Here is a 13,100-nt window from a genome sequence, read left to right as displayed (position 1 = left end):
CGGCTTCCGCGGCAAAGGTGCACTTTGTCGGGTTAAGTCTCATGTTGTGTTTCCTGAGGGTGTCGAAGATACTGCTGAGGTCGGCCACCAAGTTTTTGTCTTCTTGTGTCTTTACCAGCATGTCGTCGACGTACACCTCTAGCTGTAGCCCGATGTGTTCTGAGAATACTTTGTTCATTAGCCTCTGGTAGGTTGCCCCTGCGTTCTTCAGCCCGAAGGGCATTACTACGTAACAGTAGTTTGCCTTTGGGGTTATGAACGAGGTCTTTTCTTGGTCAGGTCCATACATCGGGATTTGATTGTATCCCGAGTATGCATCCATGAAGGAGAGGTATCTGTAGCCCGAAGCTGCATCGACTAAGGCGTCGATGTTTGGTAGTGGGTATGGATCTTTGGGGCAGGCTTTGTTGAGATCCGTGTAGTCGACGCACATCCTCCATTTTCCATTGGGCTTCTTTACTAGGACCACATTTGCGAGCCATAGGGGGTATTTTACTTCCCTTATGAACCCTGCATCTAGTAGTGCTTGTACTTGTTCTTCTATTGCTTGCATGCGTTCGGGCCCGAGCTTCCTGCGTCTTTGTTGGACAGGTCGGGATCCCGGGTATACTGATAGCTTATGGCACATTAGGTCGGGGCTTATGCCTGGCATATCGGAGGCTTTCCAGGCGAAGAGGTCGGAATTCTCCCTTAAGAGGGTTGTGAGTTCCTCCTTTAGGCCTGCTTCGAGGTTTGCCCCTACGTTTGTTACTTTCTCGGGTGTGTTCCCGATTTGAATCTTTTCGGTTTCTCCTTCTGGTTGTGGCCGAAGATCTTCTCGGGCCTGGACTCGCCCGAGCTCTATTGTGTTGACCTCTTTCCCTTTTAGGCTTAGACTTTCGTTGTAGCATCGTCGTGCTAGTTTTTGGTCGCCTTTTAGGGTAGCGATCCCCTTTGCGGTAGGGAACTTCATACAGAGGTGTGGGGTCGAGACTATAGCTGCTAGTCTGTTTAAGGTTGGTCGTCCGATGAGGGCGTTGTATGCCGAAGTGACGTTGACTACAATGTAGTCGATATTTAATGTTTTGGTTTGTTCGCCCTTTCCAAAGGTAGTGTGTAACGAGATGTATCCCAAGGGACGGATCGGGGTATCTCCTAGTCCAAACAGGTCGGTGGGATAGGCTTTTAGCTCTTTTTCTTCAAGTCCGAGCTTGTCGAAGGCTGTTTTGAATAGGATATCTGCCGAACTTCCTTGGTCGATCAAGGTTCGGTGTAGGTTGGCGTTTGCTAGGATGATGGTGATCACCATAGGATCGTCGTGTCCGGGTATTATTCCAAGAGCGTCTTCTCGGGTAAAGGAGATAGTAGGTAACTCGGGTAAGGGGCCGTCTTCTCGGACGTGGTAGACCTCTTTGAGGTGTCTCTTTCGTGAGGATCTGGATGTCCCTCCGCCTGCGAAACCTCCGTTTATCATGTGTACGTGCCTTTCTGGGGTTCGTGTTTGTTCGGCCCGATCTTCGTTATCTCCCCGCCTTCTCTTCCTGGTTTCTTCTCCTTTCTCAGCTATGTATCTGTCGAGTTTTCCCTCTCTGGCTAGCTTTTCTATAACATTCTTTAGGTCGTGGCAGTCGTTAGTAGAATGACCGTAGAGTCTGTGATATTCACAGTACTCGGACCGATCTTTTCCTGCTCTTTTGTGCTTCAGAGGTCTGGGTGGTGGGATCTTCTCGGTGCGGCATACTTCTCTGTAGACGTCTACCAGGGAGACTCGGAGTGGAGTGTAGCTGTGGTACTTCCGCGGCTTGTCCGAGCTGGATTCTTCTTTCTTTTTCTGTTCCCGATCTCGATCTCGGAATGAGTGGGTTGACTCTTTCCTGGAAGAGTCTCTTAGCTGGGAGGTTTCCTCCATGTTGATATATTTTTCTGCTCGCTCTTGCACCTCGTATAAGGAGGTCGGGTATCGTTTGGATAGGGATTGGCTAAACGGTCCTTCTTTTAGGCCGTTTGCTAGTCCCATGATGGCTGCTTCAGTGAGCAAGTGTTGTATGTCCAGGCAGGCTTTGTTGAATCGCTCCATGTATTCTCGGAGGGTTTCTTGGTTGCCTTGTTTGATCCCGAGTAGACTGGGGGCATGTTTTGCCTTATCTTTTTGAATAGAGAACCTTGTTAAGAATTTTTTGGTCAGGTCCTCAAAGCTGGAGATTGACCCTGGTGGTAGGTTGTCGAACCACTTCATGGCTGACTTGGTGAGGGTGGTGGGGAAGGCTTTGCACCGAATTGCGTCGGAGGCGTCGACGAGGTACATTCTGCTTCTAAAGTTGCTGAGGTGGTGACTTGGATCGGTGGTGCCGTCGTAGAGGTCCATATCTGGTGGTTTGAAGTTTCGTGGTACTTTCTCCTTCATGATCTCTTGTGTGAAGGGGTCATGATTGTTTTCGGGGGTGGTGCCTCGTTCCGTCCGGTCTTTCAGGTTGGCTTCTATTCTCCGCAGTTTTTCTTCTAATTCTCTGCGCTTGCGAGCCTCCCTTCTCAGATCTTGTTCAGTTTCCTTCTGCTTTTTTATGTCCTCTTCGAGTCGTTTCAGCCGGTCTTGTTGTGCCCGAACTGTTTCCAGAATCTCCGAACTCTTTTCTTTTTCGGGATTTTGTGGATCTTTGTCTAGGAGTGATGTCTTTGGGCGATTCTGTTTGTTTCCCCCTGGAGTGCGTGGTGATAGAGGGCTGTCCGGCCGTTCTCCGGTGTCAACTTCCTCTTCTTGTTCTGATGTAGCGTGGTTATTGTTGGGAGGGTCGTCCGCCATGGATGACTTCCAGGTTCCCCGGCAACGGCGCCAATGTTCCGAGGGTTACCTGAAACGTGCAGCTCGGTCGTCTGGCAAGGCCCGAGGTGGGGGTCTGTGACCCGAGCTTGGTGTGCTGAACGGCGGGGGGTTGTACCTGCAATGACACTCCGATGCTTAAGTTAGCATGGGTCCAAGCAGATATCAAGTAGAATTAGAGTATGAGTTATACCTGGGTGCTCCAGTGTATTTATAGTAGTTGGCTGTGATCATCCCTGGATAAGATATTCTTATCTTATCTTATCTTTTGGGAGTTTTATCTTTATCTCTGTGGAACCGCCTTTCCTAGGCCTTTTCGGCCTTTAGGTTTTGGGCTTCGCTCCTCTTGATGGGCCTTTTCCCTCTATTGGTCCGAGGTCCGACCTCAGGTGTGGGCCTTTAGGACGAGGTCGGACCTTTGGTGGGGTGGCCGAGTTTAGGAGAGCTCGGTCAGGGTATGAACAATACCTATGATGCTCCATTCAGAAAGCATGTCAGAAGGACATTTTCTGATCAATTGTTTGTATCTTTCCCAAGCTTCATAGAGGGATTCTCCATCCTTCTGTCTGAAGGTTTGGACTTCCACTCTAAGCTTACTCAATTTTTGAGGTGGAAAGAACTTTGCCAAGAAGGCATTGACTAGCTTTTCCCATGAGTCCAGGCTTTCTTTAGGTTGTGAGTCCAACCATGTCCTAGCTCTGTCTCTTACAGCAAAAGGGAATAGCATAAGTCTGTAGACCTCAGGGTCAACCCCATTAGTCTTGACAGTGTCACAGATTTGCAAGAATTCAGCTAAGAACTGATGAGGATCTTCCAATGGAAGTCCATGGAACTTGCAATTCTGTTGCATTAGAGAAACTAATTGAGGCTTAAGCTCAAAGTTGTTTGCTCCAATGGCAGGGATAGAGATGCTTCTCCTATAGAAGTCGGGAGTAGGTGCAGTAAAGTCACCCAGCACCTTCCTTGCATTGTTTGCATTGTTGTTGTTTTCGGCTGCCATGCCTTCTTCTTTGAAGATTTCTGTTAGGTCCTCTACAGAGAGTTGTGCCTTAGCTTCTCTTAGCTTTCGCTTCAAGGTCCTTTCAGGTTCAGGGTCAGCTTCAACAAGAATGCTTTTGTCTTTGTTCCTGCTCATATGAAAGAGAAAAGAACAAGAAAATATGGAATCCTCTATGTCACAGTATAGAGATTCCTTGAGGTGTCAGAGAAAAAGAAAATTAGAAGGAAGAGGTAGAAGAATTCGAACTTAGTCAGATAGAGTTCGAATTGTGCATTGAGGAGGAGTGGTACTCCATAAATAGAAGGATGTGAGAAGGGAGGAAGAAATTTTTGAAAATTAAGTGAGATATTTTGAAAACATTTTGAAAAATTGATTCATAATTTTCGAAAACTAAAAGTGGGAAAGAAATCAAGTGATTTTTTTGAAAAAGATTTTGAAAAAAATATGATTGAAAACTATTTTTGAAAAAGATGTGATTAAAAAGATTTGATTGAAAAGTTATGGTTTTAAAAAAAAGATATGATTGAAAAGATATGATTTTAAAAATTAATGACTTGCCTAACAAGAAAAGATATGATTCAAACATTAAACCTTTCTCAACAGAAAAGGCAACATACTTGAATTGTTCAATCAAATCATTAATTGTTAGCAAGTATCTTTGGAAAAGGAAAGAAATTGATTTTGAAAAAGATTTGATTTTGAAAAACTTTGAAAACTTGAAAAAAAAAATTGATTGAAAACAAAATCCTCCCCCTTGTGCCATCTTGGCGTTAAACGCCCAGAATGGTGCACATTCTGGCGTTTAACACCCAATGCACTACCTTTTTGGGCGTTAAACGCCCAACCAAGCACCCTGGCTGGCGTTTAAACGCCAGTCTGTCCTTCTTCACTGGGCGTTTTGAACACCCAGCTTTTTCTGTGTAATTCCTTTGCTGCATGTTCTGAATCTTCAGTTCCCTGTACTATTGACTTGAAAATAGAACCAAGATCAAATAAACAATGCATGCAAGACACCAAACTTAAAATTAGACACTAGACTCAAACAAGAAACATAAAATATTTTTGGTTTTTATGATTTTGAAATTTTTTTTTGGATTTTTTCGAAAATTATATGGAAATAGAAAATAAAGGGTTCAGAATTCTTAATTTGGATTCCAGGAATCATTGCAATGCTAGTCTAAGACTCCGGTCCAGGAATTAGACATGGCTTCACTGCCAGCCAAGCCTTCAAAGAAAGCTTCGGTCCAAAACACTAGACATGGCCAATGGCCAGCCAAGCCTTAGCAGATCATTGCTCCAATAGCAAGATTGATAGAGATCAACAAGCTCTTGTGATGATCAGTTCAAACCTCGGTCCAATAAGATTAGACATGGCTTCACAGCCAGCCAGACTTCAACAGATCATCATGAAACTCTAGAACTCATTCATAAGAATTCTGAAAAATACCTAATCTAAGCAACAAGATGAACCGTCAGTTGTCCATACACGAAACAATCCCCGGCAACGGCGCCAAAAACTTGGTGCACGAAATTGTGATCATCAATGGCGCCATCAACATGGTACGCTCATTGCAATCTCAACTCTCTATCACAACTCCGCACAACTAACCAGCAAGTGCACTGGGTCGTCCAAGTAATAAACCTTACGCGAGTAAGGGTCGATCCCACGGAGATTGTTGGTATGAAGCAAGCTATGGTCACCTTGTAAATCTTAGTCAGGCAGACTCAAATGGGTATAGATGATGAATAGAACATAAAGATAAAGATAGAGGTACTTATGCAATTCATTGGTAGGAATTTCAGATAAGCGTATGAAGATGCTTGATCCCTTCCGTCTCTCTGCTTTCCTACCGTCTTCATCCAATCCTTCTTACTCCTTTCCATGGCAAGCTTATGCAAGGGTTTCACCGTTGTCAGTGGCTACCTCCCATCCTCTCAGTGGAAATGTTCAACGCACCCTGTCACGGCACGGATATCCATCTGTCGGTTCTCAATCAGGCCGGAATAGAATCTAGTGATTCTTTTGCGTCTGTCACTAACGCCCCGCCCTCAGGAGTTTGAAGTACGTCACAGTCATTCAATCATTGAATCCTACTCAGAATACCACAGACAAGGTTAGACCTTCCGGATTCTCTTGAATGCCGCCATCAGTTCTTGCCTATACCACGAAGACTCTGATCTCACGGAATGGCTGGCTCGGTTGTCAGGCGAGCGCTCGGTTGTCAGGCGATCAACCATGCATCGTGTATCAGGAATCCAAGAGATATTCACCCAATCGAAGGTAGAACGGAGGTGGTTGTCAGTCACACGTTCATAGGTGAGAATGATGATGAGTGTCACGGATCATCACATTCATCAAGTTGAAGAACAAGTGATATCTTGGAACAAGAACAAGCTGAATTGAATAGAAGAACAATAGTAATTGCATTAATACTCGAGGTACAGCAGAGCTCCACACCTTAATCTATGGTGTGTAGAAACTCCACCGTTGAAAATACATAAGAACAAGGTGTAGGCATGGCCGTGAGGCCAGCCTCCCAATGATCTAAGAACTAGATGTCCAAAGATGATCTAGAGATCTAAAGTGATCAAAAGATGAAAATACAATAGTAAAAGGTCCTACTTATAGAAAACTAGTAGCCTAAGGTTTACAAGGATGAGTAAATGACATAGAAATCCACTTCCGGGCCCACTTGGTATGTGCTTGGGCTGAGCAATGAAGCATTTTCGTGTAGAGACTCTTCTTGGAGTTAAACGCCAGCTTTTATGCCAGTTTGGGCGTTTAACTCCCATTTTGATGCCAGTTCCGGCGTTTAACGCTAGAAATTCTAAAGGTGACTTTGAACGCCGGTTTGGGCCATCAAATCTTGGGCAAAGTATGGACTATCGTATATTTCTGGAAAGCCCAGGATGTCTACTTTCCAACGCCGTTGAGAGCGCGCCAATTGGGCTTCTGTAGCTCCAGAAAATCCACTTCGAGTGCAGGGAGGTCAGAATCCAACAGCATCTGTAGTCCTTTTCAGTCTCTGAATCAGATTTTTGCTCAGGTCCCTCAATTTCAGCCAGAAAATACCTAAAATCACAGAAAAACACACAAACTCATAGTAAAGTCCAGAAAAGTGAATTTTAACTAAAAACTAATAAAAATATACTAAAAACTAACTAGATCATACTAAAAACATACTAAAAACAATGCCAAAAAGCGTACAAATTATCCGCTCATCAACGACCTGGGATTCATAGTCCCAGTATTTAAAATTTAAATTTCTGTGACACCTTTCTAAATTGATAAGTGGATTTCTGGTGAGTTAAGAACTATACTTGCAACGTACACATTTTAATAATTTTTCATTCACCAATTTCCGCCGCATCAATTTTTGGCGCCGTTGCCGGGGAGTTGCAACAGTGTGTTAATTTATTGATTGGTATTTATTTTCATTGCAATTTTTTTCTTTTCATTCTATCACTATGAACTGTACGTTTCTTTCGTTAAATGACGCGTTCACTTCCTGATCCAAGCTTGCCAGCATTTGACCTTGAGATTGAAAGAACTCTTTCACATATAAGGCAAGCTCAGCGTAGGCGACTCCTCTTTGAGGACGAACCTGAACCGTCATCTAAGGAAGAAACAAACCCCCTTTCTACTGATCCAGTTCATTTACGTGCAGGTGACATGGCAGCGCCCAAAAGAGTTACTATCCAGGAGGAAGGAGCCCCTGATTTTACGCTCCAACCATTCCAGGCGCACCACCTAGCAGTAGCTGTAGATTTTGAAATAAAATCTTCACTACTCAACTTGATGCCCAAATTTCATGGCTTATCTGCTCAAGAGCCTATCAAGCATCTTAGAGATTTCCAAACCGCTTGCTCTACTGTTAAGCGTGATGGCGCTGATGAAATCTCTATTCTATTGAAAGCCTTCCCGTTTTCTCTGGAGGGAAAGGCAAGAGAGTGGTACTACACTCAGCCCCGAGAAACTGTTTCCAACTGGGATACACTTAGGAGAGAATTTCTGGATAAATTTTTCCCAGCTGAAGTTGTCGATAAGCTGAGGAAGGACATGTCTATGATCGTTCATGATGAATCTGAGACCCTCTATAAATACTTGGAACGCTTCAATACTCTTCGAGACGCATGTCCCCGTCACATGATTGACAAGATAGTTTTGCTCGGTTACTTTACACAGGGTTTGAAATCTCAAGATAGGACCACACTGGAAGGTGCTTGCAATGGTTCTATGAAAAAGTACAAGACTACGAACGAAGCATGGCAATTGATCAGAGACTTAGCTTACTCTACTAGGAATCATAGGCAGAGACAAAGTCGGTCAAGAGCTATTGCGAAAGTATCCACTAATACAAAGACTACTGCTATAGCCCAGAGTCTATGTGAAATGACTAACTTGCTGAAGCAGATGCAACTGAATCAATAACAACCTCAGCTAGTTCAGCCTTCTCCACCACAGCACAGCCAGCATTTAGTTCCATAAAGAGTGTGCAGAATCTGTGCAGATTACAGTCACTATACCGATGAGTGTCCGCAGCTCTAACCAGAAGACAACACTGTAGCAGCCACTCACAACTTTCATGACCGCCCCAATCAAGGGTACAATCAAGGTGGCAACTATAACCAAGGATTGCAGGATAACTCTAACCAAGGCTGGAGAGACAATTCTAACTAAGGTTGGAGGGACAATTCTAATAGAGGAGGCAGAGATAACAATGGAAATCAGAGGTGGAATAACAATAACAATTTCAGGCAGCAGAATCAGACTCAGTCCTATAGAGTACCTCATTTAAGACAACCTCAAGCCTCTCAGCAGACTTCTCAGACCACTTGCCCCTCTTCATCTCCTAATGATGAATTACTACAAGCCATTGATCGAAGACAACAGGCTATGGAGAATAATATTAATGCCACTATGAATGTTTTGACTTCTACTTTACAAACTCTTCTCTCACATATTGGATCAATGAAAAACTCCAACAACCAGTCCTCAAGCTCTGGTGGACTCCCCTCTCAACCATTACCTAACCCAAAGGGTGGTATTAATGCCATCACCCTAAAGTTTGGAACCACACTGCAGGAGAGAAATCAGGAGGAGCCAAGCCCACCAAAACACGCCTCAGCTGAACAGGTAGTAGAATTAGAAGATGTTGAAGAGGAAGAGGACATACAGGACATAGCTGAGAAAGAAGAAGCTCAACCACATGAGGAAGCACCAAAGGGCGTAGACACTGCAGAAAACACCACTCCCATTCCATTTCCACAACTTGCAAGGAAGCCCAGGAAGCAGTTGGAACCTGATCCCAAAATGGTAGAAATCTTCAAAAAGGTTGAGGTAACTGTTCCCCTTTTTTATGTCATTCAACAGGTACCTAAATATGCAAAGTTTCTAAAAGATTTATGTATACATAAAGACAAAATTAATGAATTAGAAACTATTCCTTTAGGAAGTTCTATATCCACTTTAATGGAAAATTTACCTGAAAAATGTAGTTGACGTGCGGAAAATGATCCGACACAAAACTCACCGGTAAGTGCACCGGGTCGCATCAAGTAATAATAACTCACGGGAGTGAGGTCGATCCCACAGGGATTGAAGGATTGAGCAATTTTAGTTTAGTGGTTGATTTAGTCAAGCGAATCAAGATTTGGTTGAGTGATTTGTGATTTGCAGAATTTAAATTGCATAGAAAGTAAAGGGAATGGGTAATTGGCATGAAATTAAAGAGAACAGGAGTTAAAGTGCTGAATCTTAAAGAACAAGAAATTAAATGGCAGAAACTTAGAACGCAAGAAATGTAAATTGCAAAATCTTAAAATGCAAGAAATGTAAATGGCGTGAATTGTAAAGGGAATTGGGAGTTGGATTTGCAGAAATTAAACAAGGAAAAGTAAAATTTCAACAAGCAGAGAATTAGAGAATGGCTTGGATCAAACCGGATCTTAAACAGAAAAGTAAATGAGCATGGAAACATTAAACAGGGAGTGGTAAATGGGAAATCCGGATCTCAGGACCCAAGAGACTAGAAAACCAAGTCTAGATCTCAATGCCTTCCTAGATCCAACAAGAACAATTGCAAGGAAATTGTAAATTGCAAAGAGATTAGATGAAGAAGCAAGTAACAGAAATGGAAATTCAATTGCAGTGAAAATAAACAAGATCCAAGGTGAGATTGAAACAGAATTCCTTCAATTCTCCAACCCAAGATCCGAAGCAAGGAAAGAAAAAGTGCTTGGCAAGAACAAGGAAGAAGAGAGATCAATTCTCCTCCCCAATTCTCTTGAATTAAAACAACAATGCTAGAATGTAAAAGTGAGCTCCCAATGCCAACCGAAAAGAAAGCTCTATGAAAACTAAAAAGGGAAGCTCCCTGAAGAACTTGAATTCTATCCTATTTATACACTTTCTTCAAATGATCTTCAAGCCTTGAGTTGGGCCTTTGCTCTTGGTGAAATTGGGTTGAAAGAGGCCTTGGTTGATTGCTCTTGGAGTTTGGAGAGGAACCAAAGTGAACCAATTGAACCGGGTTGGAGTTTTGCAAAAGCTGGAGTAAAAGTTTGAGCAAAAGTTAGGGGTCTAACTTTTGCTCCAACTTTTCATATCAGCTACCACAATTTGCTGATACCAACGTTGGTGCAAAAGTTAGGGGTCTAACTTTTGCTCCAACGTTGGCCCTTCCTAGTGCACCTATGGCGCCAACGTTAGCCCAAAAGTTAGGGGTCTAACGTTGGCGCAAACTTTTGCCCCTCCCCCTGTATTTTCATTGCCAACGTTAGCCCAAAAGTTAGGGGGCTAACGTTGGCGCAAACTTTTGGTGGCCAGGGAGGTTTTTCTCATGCCAACATTAGCCCAAAAGTTAGGGGTCTAACGTTGGCGCAAACTTTAGTAGCCCAGGGAGTGATTTTCAATTTCCAACGTTAGCCCAAAAGTTAGGGGTCTAACTTTGAGGCTAACTTTTCACCCAAAAGTTTGTGCAAAAGTTTGAGGGCTAACTTCAGGTCCAACTTTTTGCTTCCTGGTTCTATTTCACTTATTTCATTGTCCTCTCTTTGCTTCTAGTTATTCCTTCTTGCTTCAACCTTTCTCCAAGCTTTCTTCACCTATCATTAATCAACCAAACACATCAAAGCTATGCTTAAAATCATGAGATATTCATTTTTTCACAATATGTATCAAATATAGCATAAAACCTCATGAAATTGCATTAATTCACATATGGTTGATTAAATCAAAGGAAGCATGAAAATCTACCCAATTGGCTTGCTTATGGCTCAAGAAAGTTCATAATTCAAGTGAAAACAAAAGAAAAAGACTAGTAAAACTAGGCTAAGATGACTTGTCATCAGTAGTGACCCAGTGATGACAAGTCATCATATACCCATTTTTCAAGCTAAATTCACTTGTTTCATTAGTATTTATGCACTTTCTTGCATCCTAAGTAAGTGATTTGGAATGAAAATGCATAACTTCTTTAAATCAAACAACCACCATTAAATTGATGCTAAATCATAAGGTTTGAGCTAAAATTTATTGATTTTTAATGAAATATAAACCTTATGAGTTTAGAGATACTTTGATTGGTTGTTTTGGTTTCTTGTAGGTGAAGAAAGGAAGAAAAGAAGAAAAATGTGGCTTAAGAAGTGTGGCCAAGGTTTGAGCTAAAATTTATTGATCTTTATTGCAAACCACTTACCAACGTATATATTCATGTTCTAAGGCTAGCTGTTTTGGTTTGATTAGGAAAAAGAGGTTGAGATAAATACAAGGAAGGGAGGGGCCACGGCTAGGACAAGCCAATTGAGGAGTAGTCACATGTGCCTAGAAAAGTGTGCTCCTTGGGAAGCAGAATCTGCATGCATGCACCGTCGAACACCTAAATACATGCAACCAATGAGAAGAAGATCCTCGTCAAGCCTTAACAATGCATGCAAGCCGTTCAATCCATGAACCCTCTATATGTTCAACTCAATCTCAACCCTTCATGATCACCAACGAACTTTCCCCTCATTCATTGTGGTTTTGTTAGAAAGTTTGAAGAACCTGCCTACAAATAGCCGTTAGCACTAAATGGCTTACACATTCATACAAACTACCTTCACTTGTAAAACATAACCCCCTCTACTCCCAAAACTAAAGCCAACAATTCCCTTCTCTTGCACAACAAAACCAAGCATCATCCCAAACACAACACATTTTTCCCTTACTCCCACTTTTCCCTTCCTCTCACCTCAAATCTAATGGCCTCCTCAAGTTCAAAAAGAAGGCCGGGAAAGGAACCAATGGTGACCGAGCCTCCATCATATGATGCAAGAAAATTTAGGTCCCAATTCCATGAAGGGAGATATCATAGATTCATGAAGACAAAGAATGTCATTTATGAGAAGGGCCTTGAGTTGAAGGACGGGGAATACCCCATCATAAGGCAAATCACTAAAGAAAGAAGGTGGGAACTTTTATGTGCTCCTCTCGTTGACATTAGTGCAATTATGATCAGGGAATTCTATGCAAATACTGTAAAAGAGAACAAAGACAGTGCCCCCTACACGAGTTATGTCAGAGGAGTTGAAGTGAATTTCAGTCCAGCAGCCATCACAAGGGCCCTAAAGTTGAGAACCATAACTAATGCAGAGCCTAGTTATGAGACCAGATTGCAGATGGAAAACAATCCTGATGAAATCTTGCAAGGGTTATGCATGGAAAACACAGACTGGGAAAGAGACTCAAAAGGGATCCCAAGCCACTTGAAAAGAATAAATCTCACTCCTGTGGCCAAGGGATGGTATGAGATAGTAAGGAGATCTATCCTTCCTACTGGAAACGCCTCTTGGGTCACAATCAAACGAGCACTCTTGACATACTGTATCCTACATGGAGGTGAAATCAACCTCGCACAACTTATAGCCGACAGTATTCAAGAGATGGCTAACAGCACAAGTAAATCAGGTGGTCTTGGACATCCAAGTACCATCCTCAGGCTATGCAACAAAGCTGGAGTGATCTTTGAAGATGAGGACACAGAAAAAGTGAAAAAGGGGAAAGGAATCACCAAGAGGAGCATGAAAGGGTTGAATGAAGAAGATGATCAAGAGGGAGTGGTAGCTCCCAGACAAAGAAGATCTCAAAGAGAGGGAGAACAAGAGCAAGCTCATGGTGCCATAGACATGAGCCAGCTACAAAGAGCAATTGAAGAGCTATCCCAGCAACTCATGCAAGCTCAACAAGAGCAAAATCAAGGGCGCCAAGAGCAATATCTAGAGCCCCATCCAGAGTTTCGGGAGCAATATTTGAAGGATAAA

At 42.8% G+C, this 13,100-nt stretch overlaps 1 non-coding gene across 1 annotated transcript; it reads left to right on the top strand.

Annotated features, from left to right (window-relative positions):
• Positions 1 to 3,284: 3,284 nt before the first annotated feature.
• LOC130953831 (small nucleolar RNA R71) lies at positions 3,285 to 3,392 on the top strand. Its single transcript, XR_009075991.1, has one exon. It is a non-coding gene; the product is annotated as a small nucleolar RNA R71 (small nucleolar RNA).
• The last annotated feature ends 9,708 nt before the right edge of the window (positions 3,393 to 13,100 follow it).

This window comes from Arachis stenosperma, chromosome 9 (genome assembly GCF_014773155.1).
Source record: "Arachis stenosperma cultivar V10309 chromosome 9, arast.V10309.gnm1.PFL2, whole genome shotgun sequence".
NCBI lineage: Eukaryota > Viridiplantae > Streptophyta > Magnoliopsida > Fabales > Fabaceae > Arachis > Arachis stenosperma.
Note: the sequence above shows the minus strand (reverse complement) of the source record. Positions and strands in the feature narration are given on the sequence as shown.